The sequence below is a fragment of the Pantherophis guttatus genome, chromosome 3 (assembly GCF_059756535.1).
Source record: "Pantherophis guttatus breed Tessera chromosome 3, ASM5975653v1, whole genome shotgun sequence".
NCBI lineage: Eukaryota > Metazoa > Chordata > Lepidosauria > Squamata > Colubridae > Pantherophis > Pantherophis guttatus.
Genome location: NC_142065.1, coordinates 44,792,015 through 44,815,379, shown reverse-complemented (window position 1 = coordinate 44,815,379; position 23,365 = coordinate 44,792,015). Strand labels below are relative to the sequence as shown.

The 23,365-nt window shown below is 36.8% G+C and overlaps 1 long non-coding RNA gene across 1 annotated transcript; it reads left to right on the top strand.

Moving 5' to 3' along the window:
* The first annotated feature begins 5,639 nt into the window (after window positions 1-5,639).
* On the top strand, window positions 5,640-22,512 carry LOC148114567 (uncharacterized). Its single transcript, XR_015733040.1, has 4 exons — window positions 5,640-5,785; window positions 16,797-16,862; window positions 18,326-18,435; window positions 19,605-22,512. It is a non-coding gene; the product is annotated as an uncharacterized LOC148114567 (long non-coding RNA).
* The last annotated feature ends 853 nt before the right edge of the window (window positions 22,513-23,365 follow it).

Genomic DNA, 23,365 nt, shown 5'->3' with positions numbered 1-23,365 from the left:
GAATTGCTTTTGATGTTGATATACTCTGCTACAGAGTAGGCATTATTTAGTCACCTAGTGTAACTGTGTACAATCTTAAGTGAGATTAAAATAAGTTTTCTTGGTTTTTATGGAGGATGAGGAGAGAAGTTACAAATAGCAAGAATGGACAACAATTCATAACCCAATTGCTAAAGCAAAATCAATGGATGTTGGGTATCATGGATGCATTTTATAGAGTTAGTGTGAAAGGAGGAAGGGTAGATTCTGAACAACAATCAGCAGTTCAGATGTATCTTCAATAGAGCGCTGTGAATTTTCTCTCTGCAACGCTTGAAAAAAATCTACTCTGTCCTTGGTTATCTTAGACTATGCTCATTTCTGAATAGCTCAGATATTATTATTCTTGTCAGGGATGGTTGTCTATTTCCTGTTCACAATGAAGAACTTGTCTACCTAGGTGATGGAGCACGGGAATAGGATGCTGATAGAGTAAACCTGAGATTCCTGCTAAATTTGCATTTGGAATAGGCTTCTGCAGAAGCTGCTGAGGCAGAAAGATTAAAGCCAAGCATAGCTTGTATTAACTGTAGACAGGAAATGAAAAAAAAAATCCTTGAATTAAGCAAACACACTTCTAGCCTGATGCTAAAGCAAACAGCAGCTTTAATGCTAAGTGGAATAAGAAAAGGAAGCAGAACAAGAGAAAAACAAAAAGCTAAGCTCTATTATAAATAGATTAGAGAGAACAACGGTCAATGCCTGTCAAATAACACTGAATAAATCAGGAAGGTTAGGATTTCATTTTTGAAAAGAGTTGTCTGGTGATTCCACACATTAAAAACAAAAAGATAAAAGTGCAATTAAGATTTGAAAAGGTTCATTGTTACACATGAATCTGAGAACAAATGATCTCATTTTGAGATAATGATCCCATTAACTAATGGATTCATATTTAAGAATGAGATTGAATTTAAAGCTCATGTTGGGAAAATCAGTTCTGGTGCATGTTTCCATGTTTCTTTTAAAATTATTATGTTTTAAAACCAATAGAAATATTCACAGAATGATACAAATAGTAAGAATTGCAAATGAAACTACTAAATATCTATTGTTACCAGAAAAACTATATTACAATAATGAAACAAAACAATGAAAACTAAGGAAAAGAAAAAAGAAAAAGAAAGAAAAGGGGCAGAAAAAAAAAGGAAAAAGAAATTCCACTTTTTAAAGTTGCCAAATAATATTATGTACATACACCTTCACTTATGACCATTCACTTAGCATCTGTTCAAAGTTATTACAGCACTGAAAAAATTGACTTATAATGGCCTCACACAACTATCACAATGTTCTCATGGTCATTGATTGCAGTGCCCTGGTGTCACATGATCTCCATTTACGACCTTCCAGCAGACTTCCAACAAAGTCAATGGAACAAACCAAATTTGCTTAATGTCTACAGCACAAAGATTGTAAAATTAGATCACTTAATGCTCACTTAATGACCTCTTTGTTCAGCAATGGGAGTTCCAGGCCCAATTCTGGCTGTAAATCAAAGACTACCTGTAGCCTTCGGTTTTTAAATAGCGAATGAAGCCTAGATCATACAGAGTGATATTGTGCAGTCTTGCTTTTCTGCTGATTCAAGAGCATGTTGAAGGCTGAGAGCAGCCATATTTCATGAAGCCATACTTTAAAATCTGGTACATACACCAGATCAAGAATACAAAATGTTTCTCATAATAGATGAATGGCTGAATGGAATTAGAATATATCCAACTTTGATTCTACTTGGTAACTACTTCTGATTTTGTGCTTGAGGTGGAAAAATTTAAACTCCGATTTTCGGTTATACTGATTATATAAGTTTGTTGTTATAGAAATGGCTAGTACATATTGAATATGTAAAAGTAAAAAGTTGAAGTTGTAATGTTATTATTTTATTCTAATGCACTAAAAAGGGTCGGAAGTTGATGTTTTTTTTCCTTCCCTCCTCTTTATTCTACACTTCATTTTTTCCTTTTCCCTTCCCCATTTTCTTACTGTTTTCATTTTCATTTGTATTTTATACTTTGATAAGTTAAAAGCAAAAAGAATACAAAATCTTTCTACCAGCCAGGAATGATATGTCCATATCACTTCATACATAGACATGTTACGATTTTTTGGACTATAAATCAACATTAAAAGTGTAGTTTTGACCTAAAGGTTCTTCTTGATACATATAGTATTAATCTCTAACTAATTAGGAAATGCCAATGGACATGTCTAAAATGTACATAGTAATTTATTATTGCATGTAGAAAGATGACAGTCAACTTTTTCCTAAAAAGCCACTGAGGACTTTAATATCCCTGGAAATTTTTTTGATGATTTAATTCAGTTTTTAAATCATAAGAAACATAGTTTAAATTTCTTAAAATTCAGATGCCATTAGTTTTGTGACATGGGATGCTCCAATTCTCTATATCAAATTACTTGACATTATCCAAGTTCATTTTAGTAGCTTTTATTTGTTTTTGATAATATCAAATTATTAGTTTAGCCTCTGTAAAAACTTTCTCCAATTTACAAATTTCAAAGATTGCTAAAGGGGAAAGCTCAAACCAGGATTATAACAAATAATTGAACTGATTATATTGCTATCCATTGTTTCAAGTGAAGTGTATTCCATTTGCAATTTTTGAGAAAGTTTTACATTCTAATTAAATATTCCATTTTCAATCAATGAATTATAGTAAATTAAGCTAGGTTATGCTGGAAATTAAACTATTTTTTCGTCATTTGAAAATAAAATAAAATAAAAAATTATGTGAATCTGTATGCTTGACTCTAGATTGGAACATAAACAAAATATGAACTAGCCATAATCCAACTCAATTAATAATGCCTATAGTAATACAGTCAAGAAAGCCAGAGTTTTGTTTCAAAATATAAGATCCATTCAAAGATTGGGCTGTGTGGGCCTATGACATTTGCAGCACTTTCCATTCACATGTTAATCTATTAATGAAGCTGAAGAAGTGATCCAACCCTCATTTAAAAAGATGCACACATTTGAAAGCTTGCATCAAAGGCAGGGGACGGATCGATATTTCCTGATTAACTTGGTTTAATTTAAATATTCAGACAATTGCCTTATGTTTTAGGCTACTTTTAGAGGAAACATTATATTAAAAAACCAAACTCCTTATGCTCGGCTACATCCTGAAAGACATGTCAATAAATTCCTACAGGCTACATAACTTGGCCTGCATTAAAATGAGCAAAACTTGCTGAATATACCTCTTGCTATTAGCAAAGGAATGAATAGATAGATAGATAGATAGATAGATAGATAGATAGATAGATAGATAGATAGATAGATAGATAGAGATAGAGAGTCAGACAGACAGACAGATGTTAGGTAGAGATGATATAAATATATATAGATATAGATTTATACATTTTGCTGTCATTCCCCAAAGAGCTAGATATAACAGAGCTATACTGGTGATCTGTTAGAATTGCACAATAGCATCCAACTGCTTAGCCAGCAAACCTGAAAAATGCTTTAACTCAGTGGTCCTTTCTAATTCATGGCAAAACTGGAATAGTGAAACAGTAGAACGATGGGACTCATCCCAATCTCCATCAGTTTCTGAGAAGAACGTGGAAGCATCTGGAACTCAAAATACATTGCCTATATTATAAAGAAAGAAAGGAAAGGAAACCTTGAATAACAAGTGCTGCTTGTGATTCACTTCCCTTCAAGGTCCCAATCTTTTTCAAAAAATTTATTCAACTCATGTTATGATAGAATGGGGTCTAGGTGTGAGACCCATGAAAGAACTAAGAGATGAGAGAGTCCTGAAGCCAGACAACACACAACTATGACAGGATGTTTCTCCTGTCAGTTAGTATTATACAAAATAGAGAGATCAGCAAAACTGGAAGAATTAAACACTTCGCTTCTCAGATTTCATGCAGACAAAATCAGAACCAGGGGTAAAATGCTTCTGGTTCGGACCGGCTTGGGCAAGTAGGTAGCGATGACGGCTGGCAGTTCTGAGAACTGGTAGCAAAAATCCCTGCCCCCGCCCCCCATGCCCAGCTGAGCCCCGCGATCATCAGAGCCTTTTTTTCCATTTAAATGGCTCTGACCAGCCAAACTCTGACATCCCAGCTGAGTTGCCTGCTAATCAGGCAACTCAGCTTGGATCGCTAGAGCCATGTAAAAAAAAAAGTTTCTTTTTTTCTCCCCCACCCTCTCCCAGCCTCCAGCTTGCTTACCTTAGCTGCTGATTGCATGCAATCCATGCATCAGCAAGCAACTGAATCTCCCTGCCTGCAATCAAGCTCATCAGTGAGCAGCTCTTTCTGCCTGCCTGCCTTCCTGCCTAGACTTGTGGACTTCAACTCTCAGCAAAGCTGGCTGAGGAATTCTGGGAGTTGAAGTCCACAAGTCTTAAAGTTGCCAAGGTTGGAGACCCCTGTTCTATTGGGTAAGTTTTTTCCCCCTTTGGGAGCTTTAAAAAAAATAGTTAATTGGGTTTTTTTTTAGTTGTTCTTTTTTTAGACCTAGCCATTTAAAGTTTAGGAAGTTTTAAATTTAGCTGCTTTTATATAAAAATAAAAATAAATTAAAATAAAATGATATTTGTGCAGCTTTCTGAGATTTAGTGTGTTTCTGTAGTGTTTCACTCTAACTACACAAACACACAAAATCTCACAAAGCTGTATGTGGAATTTTGTGTGTGTAAAGTGTGAAAGTTGGTTTTTTGGGCTTTTTGTGGCTGTGTGAGGTTCCTGCTTGTTGCGGGGCCATTTTGGGTCTAGCACAGCTGCTTTTACATTGTGGGTGAGCCAGTTGTGTTGTGTTGTGTTTTGTAGGTTAAAAAAGGGCAAAGAAGTGACATTGACTTGGCCACGCCCACCAGTCACCTTACCACCAAGCCATGCCCACTAATTAAGCCCACAGAACCCGTAGCAAAAAAAATTAATTTCACCCCTGATCAGAACAGGAGGCAGAATAAGGACCAGAAATGGGGACAGTGAATTTTGTTTGGAGTTATTTTCAGATGGCTCAAAGATGAATTTATAGCACTTCAGTTCAGTTCAGCACTACAGTTTTTCATGTAATCAGAATCACTGTATCTTGGTAGATTTATGTCAAAATGGTGCTTGGGGTTTGTTATGAAGTTTGAAGTAATGTTGACGATTCTCATTTAGGGAATTTTCAATAACTTTCAATTGTAAGTAGTGATTCTGCAGAACTAACCCATCTTCAGTGATTTCTAACCCTGAATTACTTTGAACGAATGACTGATGGTTCTTTAGTGGGTGGCCTCTTTCTACACAAAGCCATTAAATATGCCAGCTGTGTTCAATTTTGTGCAGTTATTAGTAGAGATTGATAGACGAGAAAGCTGTAAGTATATTTTGCAATTATGTTCTCCAGCAGGTAGTAATGGATATAAGGACGTATCATTAAATTCCTAATGGAATAATTCTGGAAACAGGCCTAAGACTAAGATTATTCTCATTATACCTTGCCAAATAGCTAAGTGCTAGCTGCCTTGCAATGATCAACATTAGTACTTTTTCCCCTGGAAAAGTGTTTGCTTTTGCAAGCTACCTCGCAGATAGAAATTCAACTGTTCAGTTTGTCCTGGCAGTAATGCAGACCTCAAAAGGGTTCACCTGTAATATCTCTATTCAGGCTGTCATCTATAGAAGAAAGAAGCCATTTTAAAGAAAATTAAAAGCCTATATTGGAAGCAGCTGAGGGATGGAAATTTCTGGAGCCCTGCTAATCACTAAGGTCAGTGATTTGGTCATTAGCTGGATGCCACTGAGTTTAGTTCAGTTTCTGATGACTATATGAACACATCATCTTGACTTAAATAGTTCTTTCAAGGACACCCGAGCCATCTTTTATTCCATCCATTTATCTTCTTCATTTTTCTATCCCTCAGATTTGCAAACTTTTTTTGCTTATATTATTTCTGTTTACTAATCTGCATCTCAGGGGAACACCTTTGTTTGGGCCAGGTCTAACAGATTTTCCATGCAGTCCATGGTACTATAAGAAACTGCCTATAATCCAAAATGTAAAGTTATCTATTTCACTTTTTTCTCTGTCCAGTTTCAGGATAGATGAGCCTTGGAGGAATGATGAATGAATTATGTTAAGAAAATATAACTGCCAAAATATTAAGAAAACAGGACTTCCTGTTTGCTGCTGGCCGCCGCCAGACGTTCCTTAGGGATCGTCAGCTTCCACTGCCTGTTAGAGCCGCCTTCACAACGGAACGGCGGCTCGAAAAAACTCCGTTCCCATGAGGAAACGGAGATAGAGCCGGCAGGGGTGGGTAGAACTCTCTGCAGAGTCCCAAAAGTTTTTCTTTTACTTTTGGGATGGAGCGGATGAGATGCCCCATATCCCCAGCCGTTGCTCCGGGCTTTGGGAGACCTCTGCTAATGCAGAGCCAGGCGTCAAAAGCAAGCTTGCGAATTTGACAGATTACTCAAAGAAAATGTGAGCTGGACCTGTAATACTGAAGCGCAAGTATTTTACTTATCTTTTAAAAATTACTTAAGAGAATAGAGGAAGAGAAAGAGGAAAAAAGTTTCTTTTTAAAATGGCGTCTGCCGCGGCTGGAGAAGAGTTTGAGAGGGAAAGTTCTTCCGTTTTTTATTATTACAATGTAGCGGAATAAATACCACTGGCTACATTTGTAGACAAAACTCCGCTCCTGTTTTTGTTTTTCTCTTTTTTCCCTGGAGGCTTGAGTGTTGCTGGCTGGAAGTCTTTTGTCTTGTTTTTTTTTTTTCTTCTTCTAACAAAGCCTGCTTAGGCGGAAACATGGCACTGAGGCTTGTGAAGTCAGACAAACAAATAGGTGGGGGGGATTCCCCCACCAAGAATTTAAAGCAATATGTTTTAACTCTTCAGTCCCAGAAACCTGATTTTAATATAATAGAATTTCTCTTAGAGGAGATTGAAAGAAGGGATGAGATTGTGAATCAGCAACTTGAAAAATTTAAGCAGGAAACTAAGGAATTGGTGAAATCCAAGTTTGACTTTTTGCAGCAAAAAATTTTAAAATTGCCAGAATTCATGATTCGGTTGGATACAAATACTAATTTACTAGAGTCAAAAATGGATGAAATTCAAGATAAATTGGACAATAGATTTCAAAAAATTGAAAATGATTTGTTAAATATTCAGGATTATAGTTCAGAAGAAAAATTTAAAATGGATGCTGACCAAAAGTCTGGTAATGTAGAATATCTGGAACAGAGGATTCAAAAAGAGGTTCTAAAGATACAATATAATTTCACAGAATATGCAATAAGACTTAGAGGTTTGCAGGAAAATAACAGAGATGACTTAAGGAAAATATCTTCTGAATTTCTAGCTGGGATTTTAAAGATTCAACCTGAGGAAGTGTTTTGTAGGATTGACAGAGCTTATCGAATAAACTCTTGGATTGCCAAGCAAAGGCAATTGCCTAGAGATGTGGTAATCTATTTTTCAGATAAAGAAATTAGGAATAAAATTGTGCAAAATTCCTTCAATTCTAATTTGCAATTGTATGGAAGAAAGATTTGGATTTACAAGGAACTCCCACCTAAGATATTAATGGAAAGGAAGAAATTTGGCTTTCTGGTGTCTGAGTTAAAAAGGAGAAATATTCAATTCCGGTGGGACGTCCCAGTTGGTATTATATTGAGATATCAAGGAGAAAGATACCAGTTAAATACTGTTGAAAGGGCGGAAGAATTTTATCAAAATAGGTTGAAAATGAATTTAACGTCTTCAGATATAATACAGGATAAGCAGAAGGAGCTGGAACTAAAGACAGAGACTGTACCAGATAAATTGCCTTTGGATTTATCGGATACCCCAGCTGGATTATCTACAAATTTGAGAGAAGTGCCATCTGATTTTAATGTGATGACTTATCAAGGCAAGGACAAGCATGGAAACCAATTAGAGGATATACAAGGGATAAAAAAGAAATGCGAGACACAAAAAATTAGGATGGAGGTCAAACCCACAAAAAGAAAACAAAAAAAGAAATAGGTTGTACAAAAATAGAAATTTCTAACCCAAGCAACAGTGAAGCCAGTGATTTTAAAATATGAATGATTATGTGAAAACATAGAGGAGGCGACATATTGGTCAATATCATCCTGAGGATAGTGGCAGATCTCTGCATTGCCGTAATTTTGGGACATGGAAAGAGCCTCAAATTGATGGTTTTGAATTATCTATTTTGAAACTTCTTTTTGTGTTGATAAATATATTATAATTATCTTGAATTATAAGGCAAGAGAATCACATTGGGACATGCAGAAGATCGGGTTGTTACCCAATACGATGATGGAAATTAATAATCCTGATGAAACCCACAATTATTATTATATGGAATACAATTATAATGTCACTCGGGTGGTTGTTTTTACTTTTATATATATAAGAAGATGTTTACTACTGATGGGGGCAGATATGATTGGAGATCTTGAATAAACTGTTGCATCCGCAAGCTATGTCACCCTATTATGGATGTTGGTTTTAACAATCCAGTGGAAAGACTTCAAGAAGATATTATATGGACTATAAATTTAAAGTTATTGTCTTTTCTTTTTTTTATTTAGATATAATGGAATATATATATATATATATTTTTAAGTAGTGTGGGCAGTGAATTAAAGATATCAAGAATTGTTGTGTATGGTAAATTTGTAAGACAGTGGGTGAATAAGCTAGCTACAGACTGATTAGTTTAAGAAAAGGGATTTTTAAGTGATACATTTAGGGGAGTGGAGGAAATGGATAGAGTGGAATAAATGTTAAATTAGATTTTATGGGGAGCCCGCTTTGAAATGTTATTAAAGTAGGACTTATTGTATAGTTTTAAAGTGGAAGGTGGTTTTGAATTGTTGCAATAATGCATAGATATAAAACACTATTATGCTAAATTAGAGTTATTTTATAATAGTTATAGTATAATGTGTTTGTCTTTTTTTGTTTTGTTTTTTTTTTCTCTTCTTCTTTTCTGAAATGTATGGATAAAGGGGGATTTATAATACTTTTAGTAAGTAAAGGTCAGTATTTTGAGGAGGGAGTAAGTAATCTGTTATGAATTAGGGTTTTTTTTTGATACGAAGAAGTCACAGGGGGGGAAGGGTGGGGAGGGGGGGTTAGGGAGGGGGGGGAGGGGGGGGAAAAAGGGGGAAAAATTTGTATTTGAAAACCTTTTCAATAAAGAAAATATTGGAGTGTGCTCATTTATGATTTCTCACTTGACTGTCCTTTGCCTCAGGATAATACCCTAGTCCAGGGGTCTCCAACCTTGGCAACTTTAAGCCTGGTGGACTTCAACTTGCCAAGGTTGTAGACCCTTCTCCTAGTCTGCCCCAGGATAATACCCTAGATCTCAAAAGAGAAGAGGTAAGAATTTCATGAATTTTTTTTCCTGGAGATTCTGCCCAAATCATTTACCTTGCCTTCCCCCTTCCCTGTACATTTTGGAAGTATTTTGGGTGGCTTCCAGGTAGAATGTTTAGTGCAAATGTGCATTGTCAATTACAGTAATTTAATTTAATGAATTAAATAATTTTGAGCTTCCCTAGTGAGTATAGCCTACATCTGCTCACTCCTGGATCAGCCCATTTGTTATGTACATCATTAGTTTAAAATATTAAATAAAATATGTATATGTGTATATGAATTATGTACACTGGAGTTCAAAATAAAAGTTTGAAATCAGCTGCCTGCTTAACAACAACAAAAAACCCACCAAATCCATTTCCACATTTATAGTATAAATAATATTCTGTTTTATACAAGAGATTTTCTTCAAATAATATTCAGATATTTTTATATAAGAATATTATTTCAAATGATGTTCACATATTTTTATATAAGAATACATAAGAATAAGGTTCTGAGCAGAGGGATAAAATTCCAAACCAATCTTTAGGGACTTTCGCTTGACATGATAATAGGTCTTTGGTGCTCTCTGCAGCACTGATGTTACCTAGTTTGGTAATAAAATGTCTGCAAGAAAATTACCAACAAGAACCCTACAGTCCAAGACGAGGCACAAATATTCTCTTCTATCAGTACTTTAGTCTAGTGTTTGCTAAACAGGGGCCATATGGCCTCCTGTGGCCCCTAGGATATTTCAAGAGCCACAGGTGAAAAATATGTAATGGGGGACTACAGCATATGCTCAAGGGGGCACAGAAAAGCCAAGTGTATTATACTGTAAATATTGTTGATGCCAGAAAACAAGCCAGTTACTGCTCCATGTCTGTATCCAGTAATGAAACCTGGACAGGGAGGTGTTAGGAGAAAAACACAATCAAGACAAGGTTATGGGCAAAAAGAAAAAGAAAAAAAAAGTGGAAACAGTTGACTTTTTGAATCTCATTACTAAAGGTATTGGGGAACGGGGGTGCAAAAGAAAAAATATTTCATTGTTACAAGGATGGAAATGATTATGTTATGATGAATGAACCTGGCTCCATGTTTATTAAACATTTTCAAATTCAAATTGATTGCATATTTTTATAGGTGCCCTTGAAGGAAAGGGTCTCACTTTGATAACTGTTTGCATGGGAGTAAACATGAAAACAAAAAGAGTAAGAGAGACTGAAAAAGGTCTGAGAAGACTAAAAATAAAATTATTTCCTTTTCTTTTCATTATTGTGGATCAGAGATGGCAGGTTTTGGTTTTTGAAATTTCCCTAAAGCACTGACAAAGTTTTCTAGATTGTAGGTTAGTAGTGCATGCCTATTCTACTATTCTTCTTCAAATTAAACAGTACTTCAACACTTAGGTAATATAATTCCCTGTGAGCATTTTAAAAATGACATTAAAGGGTAATGTGACAATTAAGCATCATGTAGATTTACTGAATGAGAATAGAGATTGTGTGTACTTGTTCAGCATTGTTAGATAATTTCCTAAAATTTCCAGATGACATAGACCCTATATGTATGAATTACATTCCTAGTTAGTCCTGAAACTCATTGAGTGATTTTCTCTAATCACTTTCTTTTTAATAGGATTCAAGGAACCAGTGATCCTCTATTTGTTTTACACTAATATTCTTACAATATTTTTATTAAAGTTTACAAATACAAAAATTAAAAACTAGCAAAAAGTAAAGAAAATATAAAAAGTAAAGAAAAAAATTATATAAATGATGACTCCCCCTTCCCTCCAGACAACCATTTGGATAATTTTTGGATACCTTCTCTAGCACTTCAATTAAAAAAACAACTCTTCCTCCCATATCTTACCCCATATCAATAATCAAATTGCAAAAACATATCATTCAGGCCTAATCAGCAACAGTGCTGTGGGAAATTCCCCTTTTTGAAAGAATACTAGTGATTTTACCATCTGCCATTGTAAAGAAGGAATTTCATGTTGTTCTACTGAAATACTGTATAAAGGAAGTGTGAGTGAATATATAACACCAAAGTTTGATGCTTGTCTCCTGTATTTCATAAAATAAGGTCATCCAACATGTGATATACCAATGTTGGGGGGGAGGGGGGACAGAAGTGAAACAATCTCTGTAGTTCAATTAATTCAATTACATAGATAATTATAGCCAGTTTGGTGATGACTTCATTCAACAATCAAACCTGATTGGGCCAAACCTGCCCTACATACATCTCACAAAGTTTGTTCCTTTCCTCAAAGTTAAGTTCTCATTATGCAGATTCCAAAGGTTTGTCATGCTCCAAGCAAAACACATTTCTGAAGACCTCCATAAAAAAGTAACTGATGCCTATCAGTCTGGGAAAGATTCCAAAATTACTTCTAAAGTTCTGGTGCTCCATTGATCTGCAGCCAGAGATGTAGTCTGAAATAGAATGTGGGACAATAGTAAATCTTCCCTTGCATCCTGACTGTGAGTATATGTTATATATAAGCTCCTGGCTGGTAGGATTCAGGCAACAGAATGCTGACTTGCAGTATAGTCTCTTGTTCAGGGAGCCTAGCTTCCGTAGAATAGCATGGAATAAAACTGGATTTTGGTCAGACTTGTAGGGTACTGACTGATGTGTCAAAATTGATTGGTATGTCCTAGTATGTCCACATCAAAGTTCAGACCTAAAGTCCATAGAAATGGGTAGAAGCTATAGAAAACTGTCAAATTATACTGATCTGAAGTAGTTTGCTATGGAGAAATCCATCAAAAATCCAGTAAAGTGATATGAGAGGTTAAACATCAGTTTGAAGAAGTCTTTGATTGCAATTGCAGATAAGGTGGTGCAGCCAGTTTTTGCATTAAATTATTATTGCAATTATTTTTTTCATGGCTCATTATGGTGAGGTGTTGAGAAACCCAGCTGTGTATATTAAAGGAATGAAAGGAGTCTCTGCGGATTTTACTCTAGTCATTGCCAACTATAGGGGGCCCTGAAATGGAGATTTCAGGGCCATGAGCCAGAACTGTCCAAAGAGAATTCTGTGATTATGTGGCCAGCATGACATTGCAGAGCCCTATTTCCTCCCCACTGAAGTTGTACCTGTTTATCTACTGACATTCACATGCTTTCAGACTGCTAGGTCGGCAGGAAATAGGCAAAGACAGATGCTCATTCCATTGCCCAATGCTTGAGTCTTGAACCTGGGTTGTCAGCTTTCTAGCCAACAAGCTCAGCAACTGCTGCCAAAAAATCTAACACAGTTCTGGGCTGCATAAATAGAGGGATAGAATCAAGATCACGTGAAGTGTTAATACCACTTTATAAGGTCTTGGTAAGGCCACATTTGGAATATTGAATTCAGTTTTGGTCGCCATGATGTAAAAAAGATATTGAGACTCTAGAAGGAGTCCAGAAAAGAGCAACAAAGATGATTAGAGGACTGGAGGCTAAAATATATACTGTAAAGAACGGTTGCAGGAACTGGGTATGTTTAGTTTAATGAAAAGAAGGACTAGGGGAGACATGATAGCAGTGTTCCAATATCTCAGGGGTTGCCACAAAGAAGAGGGAGTCAAACTATTCTCCAAAGCACCTGAGGGTAGAACAAGAAGCAATGGGTTGAAACTAATCAAGAAGAGAAGCAACTTGGAACTAAGGAGAAATTTCCTGACAGTTTAAACAATTAATAAGTGGAACAACTTGCCTGCAGAAGTTGTGAATGCTCCAACACTGGAAATTTTTAAGAAGATGTTGGATAAGCATTTGTCTAAAGTGGTGTAGGGTTTCCTGCCTGGGCTGGGGTTTGGACTAGAAGACCTCCAAGGTCCCTTCCAACTCTGTTATTCTATTCTAACTTAACCACTGAACCATTGCACTGTCTAAGTATATGCCTTAGTGTATATTAAAAATGCATGGAATTCATGTGATTTAACACTGGGAGACACAAATGTTGAACTATACACATTATTGGTATATTAAAAATTGTATATGTTCTAGGGATTTACTAAGCATATCACACTAAGCCCTGGTTTGCTTAACTATCATTCATAGTAAACAAAAAATGGCTGGTTTCATACAACATGCTAAGCCATAAGCCATGCCTCATTTAACATTATTAGTACTGAACACATTATTACTCTTACCCAGCATGCTAAGCCAAAGCCATACCAAGCAAATTACATTACAATAAAGTTTCTACTTAATGGAATAATGGAGGGAAGAATATCTACTAAAGCCAAATGCCCGTTAAATCTGAAGAGAAATTTTCTCAGGTTGGGCCTGAGTACTACAACTGAGGCAAATAAGATCTATCATTGTCACAGGCAGCTGGTCTAGTAGACATAAACCATGCAGATAATGACAGGACGTGGGGGAAAGGGTGTTGCAAGCCTTCCCAGAACAGCAATATGGAATTGTAGAATGTTCAGTTTTTACACCAAGTTCAGCAGCTGAGTTGCTTTTTTTTTTTTTGCCACATTTTCCAAGTTAGATTTTGTCTATTTCATTCAAAGACAGCTAAACTGAACCCAGTTAAATGGAGAGTTTACTGCATAACTTAATAAGTACTGCATGAAACCTATCACAGGCTGGTAGCATTAGAACCTGGCAAAATCTAACACACATTATTGGAAAAAAGAGACTGCATTCAAGGTTCCAAATAGGAGTGGAAAAGACTCCATAAAATTTTATAATCATGATTTTATTTTGGTAGAACACCGTCCAAGACTTCCAAATTAGCCCTTGTGTCAAACTCTGAAATGCATACTTACAACTATTTCTATTTCTCTTGTGATTTCATGATGCTACCTTGTGAATTCTCATTATTGTATCACTGAAACATAATGGAATAATCAACTGAAACAATATTGCTCTCTGGGGTTGAAGTGCAGAATTACAGCCCGCTGAAAATCTTGCTATTATTTAGCTTGATGAACAAACTTGTATGATTTTCTGGATGGTTCTGTATTTGCCTTCCCTAACTTGGACCTCTCCAGATATGTTAGGGGTCTTAAGTCCCAGAATTACCAATTCATCCAATGGGCATTAGGTTGAAGAAGTCAATGGTGACTGAGCCTAGTTAACTGTTCTGAAGGATGCAGAAAATACTCAGTTCAAGATTTTAGCCCAACAAAAGGCCAGATTAGTAATTTGAGAAGCAAGCCTTCTGGCCTTTGTGAATCTAGGGCTGACCACCTGTAACTTCTGTGTGATGACTTTGGGTTTGAAATATAAGCATGTCATTGAATGATTAACTTTTTTTTCCCCAAGAGTACAGATTTTACAAATTTCCTACTCTGTACATCCCATGCAAACATCCCACTTATAAAAAATCCTAATCTATGGATTCTATAAAGTCAGTAAGTACATGTCCCTATTCTCTTCTCTCTTTTTTTAATGCCTTCAAAGAGACTAAAACCAGATTTGGAACAAGCTCCCCAATCTCTGGGAAAATAGCAATAGCAATAGAGCTTAGACTTATATATCACTTTACAGTGTCCTCTCTAAGTGGTTTAGAGCACATTGCCCCCAACAATCTGGCTCCTCATTTACCCACCCCGGAAGGATGGAAGGCTGAAAGGCTGAGTCAACCTTGAGTCTGGTGAGATTTGAACTGCCAAATTGCAGGCAGTTGACAGGCAGCAGAAGTAGCCTGCAGTACTGTACTCTAACCACTGCGCCACCATGGCTCATAATTGACTAGTTCAATCTAGCAGGTGTCAAATTTATTAAAGCAAAAGCCTTCATTCCCTACTCCATAGAGTGGAGAAGTAGTCAGGGACTGCAGGCTAGGGTTGTGGAGAAAGGCCAAAGTTAAAAGCCATAACAAATGGGAATGAAACATCCATTTTCATTTCTGTTATTTAGTTTCTCCTATCCAACTTTCAAAATCAGTAGGAGAAGCTGGATCCCCTTAAGAACTGTGTGATTCACTTAACTGCAGTGATTTGTTTAATCAGATCATAAAATCGGGTATGACTTGTTAACAACACCTTGCTTAGCAATGGAAATTATTGTCCCAATTGTAGTCATAAATCAAGGGCTATTCAGTATGTTTTTCCATATGCTCAGAAGCACATATTTTAACTAGGGCTCCTGATGAGTTTAAATTTCCCATTAGCAACTCATGCCCTTGTCACCTCACGATTAGATTATTGCAATGCGCTCTACATGGGGCTACCCTTGAAAAGTGTTCGGAGACTACAGTTGGTCCAGAATGCAGCTGCGCGAGCTGTCGTGGGTGCACCTAGGTACACCCATATTACACCAATTCTCCATGAGCTGCACTGGCTCCCTATTGGTCTCTGGTCATAATGCAAGGTGTTGGTTATTACCTTTAAAGCCCTACATGGCTCAGGGCCAGGTTATCTTCGAGACCGCCTTCTACCACATAGCTCCCAGTGACCGGTAAGATCCTACAGAGTTGATCTCCTCCGGGTCCCGTCAGCTAAACAATGCCGGCTGGCGGGCCTGTGGGGGAGGGCCTTCTCTGTGGCTGCCCCAGCTCTCTGGAACCAGTTACCTCTTGAGATCCGGACCATCCTCACCCTATTGGCCTTCCAAAAAGCAGTGAAGACCTGGCTTTTCCAGAAGGCCAGGGGCCGTTGATCTCGCTGTTGCGATCTGGCCATGAATGGTGTGAATGGGTTTTAATTGTTTTTAATGTTTTAATTTTTAATGTTTTTATATATGGTTTTTAAATGCATTGTAAGCCGCCTTGAGTCTTTGGAGAAAGGCGGCATACAAGTTGAACAAGTTGAACAAATAAAAACTAATTCTGGGACACTCTCATACAACACTGAAGGGCTGCAGTCCTTTGGAAACTCATGTACAGTCTTGCTTTATGTATGATAAATGCGTGAGATTATAAATATACATTGTAATAATGGAAAGACCCTGATAATACAGAATGGCTGGAGAAGATGATAAATTTGCAGATATGGTAAAATTGACTTGTCTAATTAGAAAAATAGTAATAACCACATTTATTAGTAACTGGAAACCCCCTCTGGGTTTTTGGGTGGAAAAAAAAAAGGAAAAAAGAAATTGTGGTTTATTGGTTTGATGATCAGAAAGGGTAAATTATGCAAAGAAGGAAATTATAATCTTAGAAAGAGAGGGGATAAAAATAAATGTATTTGTAACTGCTATTAAGAAGATCGGAAGCTGCTTCCTTCCTTTCTATTTTCTCATTCTTTCTTTGATCTTTTTTTATTTATTACTTTACTTTTTGTTTCAAAATCTATATTGTTTTTATTCTTTTAGAAATTTCTTTAATAATATATTAAACACACACATGGAAGCTCACATATCAATTATATTGACTTAAGTAATATACATTTTACCTTTCTCTTATGACTTCACTTTGCAGATTGCCACAGCAAACTTTACAGGAAAGGATTAGCGGCTACAGTCTCTGTTGCAAATATATGGAGAGGTAAACACTGTCTTGTGGGGGGGAAATTAATCCATTTCTTTATCTATTTTGATTAAGATCTGCTACTTTTTCTTTACTGTTTGGTGCCCCCTAGTGAGACTGCACACTCAGTTCTCTGTAAATGGGACGGGTATTTTGGTTATTTCCAGAAATCGATCCTTTCTGTTGCCTAACCACTGGTAAGATCCCACAGAGTTGGTCTCCTCCAGGTCCCGTCAGCTAAACAATGCTGGCTGGCGGGCCTGTGGGGGAGGGCCTTCTCTGTGGCTGCCCCAGCTCTCTGGAACCAGTTACCTCCTGAGGTCCAGACCATCCCCACCCTATTGGCCTTCCGAAAAGCGGTGAAGACCTGGTTTTTCCGGCAGGCCTGGGGCGTTGATCTCGCTCTTGCGATCTAGTGAGATCCGGCCATGAATGGTGTGAATGAGTTTTAATGTTTTAATGTTTTTAATTTTTAAATGTTTTTTATAATGATTTCAAGTGCATTGTGAGCTGCCCTGAGTCTTCGGAGAGGGCCGGCATACAAATTGAATTAATAAAATAAATAATAAATAAATAAATAATGCTCAATTGTTGCCTAATGCTCATTCTTCAATTAGAAAGCAGAAAGGATTAAATGGGCTATTCTGAAAAATTCTAGATCTGTAAACATACAACGAAACGATGGGGACAAGTATGTTTACTCAATTGCAAATTTATAGCATTCTCACAGAGAACAGGCAGCCAGCAAATAGTTGTCCTTCCTGGTCAAGAGTTTCATAGAGAGTGTCAACCAGTAAAGAATGCAAACCAGTTTTATGTTGAAATACAAATCCCTTCTCCTTCTGTAAAAAAAAAAAAAAAGTAAGCAATCTACATTGCTGGCATTTCTGTGCTTGTCAATATGAAAAAAACCTTGCTTTATAAAAGACTTCTGCTGTCATATGGCTATATATCTTTGGATCAAGTCTTGACGTTCAGTCATGACATAAACATATCAGGGACTGGAAGGTGGGGTGAGGCCTATATCTCCTCATTATTACACACACCTAACAAGGAAACCTAGCACAATGGAATACTGCCACCAGCAACAACACTCACTGCTTGAACATGGGATTTCTTGAGCAGTTAAATACTTACAACTAGAACTGGGACAATCTGGAATTTATAATCTTGGGAACAGCAGCAAATATTCAACATGAGACTTCATATTTCCAGGTTTTTTTTATTAGTTTATAATATAAAATACAAAAGCAAATATTGGGAAAAATAATAGAGGGAAAGGGGAAAGGAGAAGTGTAGAAAAGAAGAGAAAAAAGAAAAAAAAGGTTGATTTTCCACTTCCTCTGGTGCAGTAGAATAAAACTGTAACATCAAACCTCAATTTTTTTACATAATAGTATAAGCTAGCCATTTCTATAACAACAAATCTATCTAAATCAGTACAATCCAAAATCAAAGTTTTATTTTTTTTCCATCTCAAGCACAAAGTCCAGAAGTGGTTTCCAGTTCAACACGAGACTTGACTCCATATTCGTTGGATCTGTGACCCTGCTTGAAAGTAGTTATATAATACCAGCCTTTTCTAATCTGGGTGACTATTTATATTTATTTATTTATTTATATGTATATATTTAGCTTTATTTAAATTTTAAGCAGAAAGAGAAAAACTAACAGAAACTAATATGTGGAATAAAGAAAGAAGAAAGAAAAGACAAACAGAAAAGGGCAGAAAAAAGATTGACAATATAAAGTAGCTACACATACACACACACACGCACACACACACCTTCCTTTTACTTTATGGTTACAGCATGAGTTTCATTTTTTATAACCTATTTTTTTTAATCATCAAAGCCATAAATCATAATTTTTTTTTTTTGTTCCATGCAAAAAGTCTATGGGGGGCTCCAATTAACATTAAATTTATTCTTTTCTCTGACCAAACATGTCAATTTGGCCATCTTAGTAAGTATCATCATCTTCATCATCCATTCCTCCATTACAGGTAATATCAAATCTTTCCACGTTTATGCATATAATAATCTTGATCCACAACCCAAGTTTTTATCCATTTCATATTCTTGGTATGGCATATGTAATAAAATGATTTTTAAAATCTATATTAACAGTTTTGTAGTACATTAATAGCCATGCTATCTTCATAATAACTCATATAAAAGACTTTTAATTTTTTTATTAATTAAAAAGACCTGGAGAAAGCATCTTGATATTATGTATAGTGTAGATGTCTTATCAGTTTTCCATTTCCCTGAGATCCTCAATCTTGCTTTTGTAGCCATGTTTTAAGGAATGGATTGGCATCAGCATTCAGCTCATATAATTTTCAACAATCTTTCTAGTGGCTGGATACTTTTTACTATTAAGACCACATATATGGAGGATATCTGACCTATGCTTATCATTATCGTACAAAAATGATAAATGTGTTGAATGTGCATGCTGTGACTTGCACGTCAGGTGTCCTGATTTGTTCTGTCTCTGTACTTCTGCTTTTTTTTTTTCTTCCAATCAATTGTGTCCGATTCCAAGAGACTGTCTGGACAAGTCTCTGCTGTTTTCCTTGTCAAGATTTTTCAGAAGTGTTTGCCATTGCCTCCTTTCTATGGCTGAGAACAAGTGACTGGCCCAAGGTCCCCCGTTTGGCTCTGAGACTAAGGAGGGATTAGAATACCAGGTCTTTCAGTTTCTAGCCTTATGTTTTAATCACTATACCAAACTGACTCTTTCCTGTATTTATAGAAATGAATTTTGGAGAAGCTTTCCAGACCTTTTCCGTCTCCTTTTTACTATCAGTGGGCCGGACCAAGGAGTAAAGCAAACTTCCTTCTCCAACTGAGCTTTTTCAGCCACAAGAGAAGGAGAGAAAACATGGATCCATTTTTAAAATTGTTAAATAAGGCACTGTAATATGTTTATTTCCAGATTCTGCACTAAAGCATGTGCACACACACTCATTCACAAAATGTTTGCAGTTCCTTCTGAAGTGCTCTTGCCTCCTTGACAGCTTTCTGTCTTCAACACACACACAGATAAGCTGCTTTTGTTTCATTTTCATCAGGAAGAAACAGAAGCTGCTGAGCTAAAACCTCAAACTCTTTGCTGCTGTTTAGTGTCTACCCATATTTTTCCAGTCAGATATAGTAGCCCTTGCTTCACAGCACAATTCCCCCAGCCATGACTTGCTGTTTGCAGAGTTTCTTTTGACAGTGGGTTTAATGCTGCTTCATGACTTTGTAGTTAGGGAAGTTCACAGAAGCTGCTGACAAATCCAAGTTTTTAAACAGTTGATGGAGAGGACGGGGAAGCAGTGTACTTACAGAAGGGAAAAGCTGGCTTTCTGTCAACCCTTCGAGGTAGACCAGACTTGAAAACCAAAGTTGTGAATAGAAAACTACTTTTAAAATTGAGTTACAGTAACAAAATCTTGCAACTCTGAATGTGCCTCCACCCTCCTTTATCCCAAAAAGAATTAGGGAGGGTCAAGTCTCAAAGTCCATTCCTGCGTCGGACTCAGTTTTCTCTTACTGTATTGTTGCCTTGGCTGTGGTTCTTCCTCCACTCCCTTGAGGTTATTGTCACAACTTATTGGGCTCTCTTAGTCACAGCCAGGTATCTGTATTGTCCCCCAACCTCTAATCAACTCTTTGGTGGGCTACATAAAGCTGCCTGCTACTGTGGGGGCCAACAAATGCAGGGAGGGAGGAAGAACAGCAGGCAGAGGCAAAATATGTTCATACCAGTCTGAAGTGGCCAACAGTGACTGTTATACCTTGAAATGGGTTGCTGTCAGCTTAAATGATAAAACATTGCTTTAAAACTGGAGCAGCTAAAGATGCTTATGGGCGAGGGATGAGTTCAGGGGTGAAATGCTACCGGTTAGGACCAGATCACCCGATCTGGTAGTGATGGTGGCGGGTGGTTTGGCGAACTGGTAGCAAAAATCCCTGCCCCCCTCCATGCCCAGCTGAGCTGCGTGATCATCAGAGGTTTTTTTTTTAACTTTTAAAAGCATTTTTTCTTCGGCCGAAAAAATGCTTTTAAAAGTAAAAAAAAAGTTGGCCACACGCACCTAGTCACATTATCCCCCATCAAGCCACGCCCACAGAACCGGTAGTAACAAATTTTACATTTCACCACTGGATGAGTTGAAGGCAATGTCATGGAATTTCAACAGAATAAAAAGAGGAAAGGGGCAAGTTTATATGTTAGTTTGGAACAAGTAGGGAAAAGACCTTGGTAACAGAAATGAAGGCTACTATTTCTGGACTGTGTCAGAGAGAAAATCTACTTATCTACTAAATGTCAACATTGATATCTTTCTTGGCTATAAAAATCTGGATGACCATTCATGGCAGCAAAAGGTTAGCTTTCTGTATTTTCTTGAAGCCATCCACATCATTGTATGGACTTCTGCATCCCAGAGTAACCCTACTTTAGTATAGCCCTTATTGTCATTGTACATCACGTATACAATGAAATTGGTTTTAGCCTCATTGGTACAATCCATGGCAAAAAATACAAACAACATAAATAGTGTAAAGAATAATCCCTATGCAAGTAATTAGGGGGAAAAGAAGAAAAACTAGTTATATGTTTCCACGTGTGCGTGGAGTGATTGTGGTTGTGTTTAAGAGTCTGACAGCCCAAGGATAGAAACTATTTTTAAACCTATTTGTTTGGCTGGCTATGCTTCGATGTCTTCTGCCTGATGGTAGAAGTGCGAAGAGACACTAACCAGGATGTGAATCATCTCTGAGTATCTTTCTTAGTCTGCTAAAGCAGCGAAACCTGATGATCTTATCCAGTGGTGTTAGAGGGCAACCAATGGTTTCTTGTGCCAAATTGATCACTCTTTGTAGTGCCTTCCTGTCCACAGCAGTTAAACTAGCGTACCATACTGTAATGCAGTATGTGAGGAAACTTTCTATCGTGGACCGATAGAAAGAGGTCATCAGCCATTGTTCTACCTGATTTTTTCACAGGACTACTAATACATTCTTGCAAACTCTTCTTGTTCTCCAGATTTCATAACCTTCAAGGCAGAAGATACTGAATTTCTGGAAAAGTTTTGTAATGTACATGTAATGTTTTCTGGCAACTGAGAATCAATTTGGTATTGGATGGATGCCATTGCTGTTAAGATATAACTTCTTTATCTGATATCTTTGACATGTATAATGCGAGTGATTCAGTGGCTATGAAGCATTTATACTGGCTAGCTTAAGACAACATGAAATTTCTTTCCACAGAATAATTTATTTTGTTTTAAGATTGTGAACCTAAGCATAGCTCATAAAATCATCTGCTACAATGTCCTACCAGTCAATGACTACTTCACCTTCAACCACAACAACACACGAGCAATAGATACAAACTTAAAGTGAACCGCTCCAAACTCGATTGCACAAAATATGACTTCAGTAACAGAGTTGTTAATGCCTGGAATGCACTACCAGACTCTGTGGTCTCATCCCAAAACCCCCAAAACTTTAACCTAAAACTGTCTACCGTTGACCTCACCCCATTCCTAAGAGGTCTGTAAGGGGCGTGCATAAGAGAACCAGTGTGCCTACCATCCCTGTCCTAATGTTCCCTTTGATTGTACTCATTTTATGTATTCATTTCATGCTTATACTTATATATATTATCAAATACGTACTTAACAAAATAAATAAATAAATAAATAAACTTCTCTTAACTACTACATTGGACTGGGAGCAAATCTCATGTAAAGAATTTCTAATGAAATGAGCGTTGTTAAAGATGAGCAGGAAATGCTGTGTGTATGTATGTATATATATACAGTATATACACACACACACAATTTTCTGCATGCATGCATATTTGTGTGTATGTGTACACGTGCACACACACACACACATACATATCATGTTTCAAAGTTGGAACAAAATCATTAGGTATTAAAAATCCACTCAAACTATTTTGGGTCACTATAGATTAGTAGAAACAAAACCTAGAATGTTTTGGTTGTTGCCCTTTGACTTTAAAAAAAGTCAAGGGGCATCCCAGGTATGGCTTGAATGTGTGTGTCAACCCCACCCTCCCTATATCTAATCAGTAACTTCCAGCATGGAATAAGCCTTTGGTTACCCTATCTATCATAACTTGGCTATCTTGGCTTTCTCTACTATCTTTCCAAACAATTTTTGGCTGGAATTATTACATTTTAGTCTGTACCACCCCCCAAAAAGTCCTGTTTACTCAGTTTATGGGGCAAAGCATCCAAAACAGAGATTTCAGTTCATGGATCACCCCAAATCAGCTGTTTTTGTGCATGGACTGGTTCATGCACAGAACATTGTGCACATCTCTGTGCTGTTGTATTTCCTTAATGATGTTAGTAGCTCAAATGATATTTCGTATAGTATAATGTTAAAAAATATATTCTGCTAATAAGCTGAAAAATAAATGTTTTCCAGAGGCAATATAATTAGTCCATGAGGAAAAGCAAATTGCACAAAGTTGCAATTTGGAAAAAA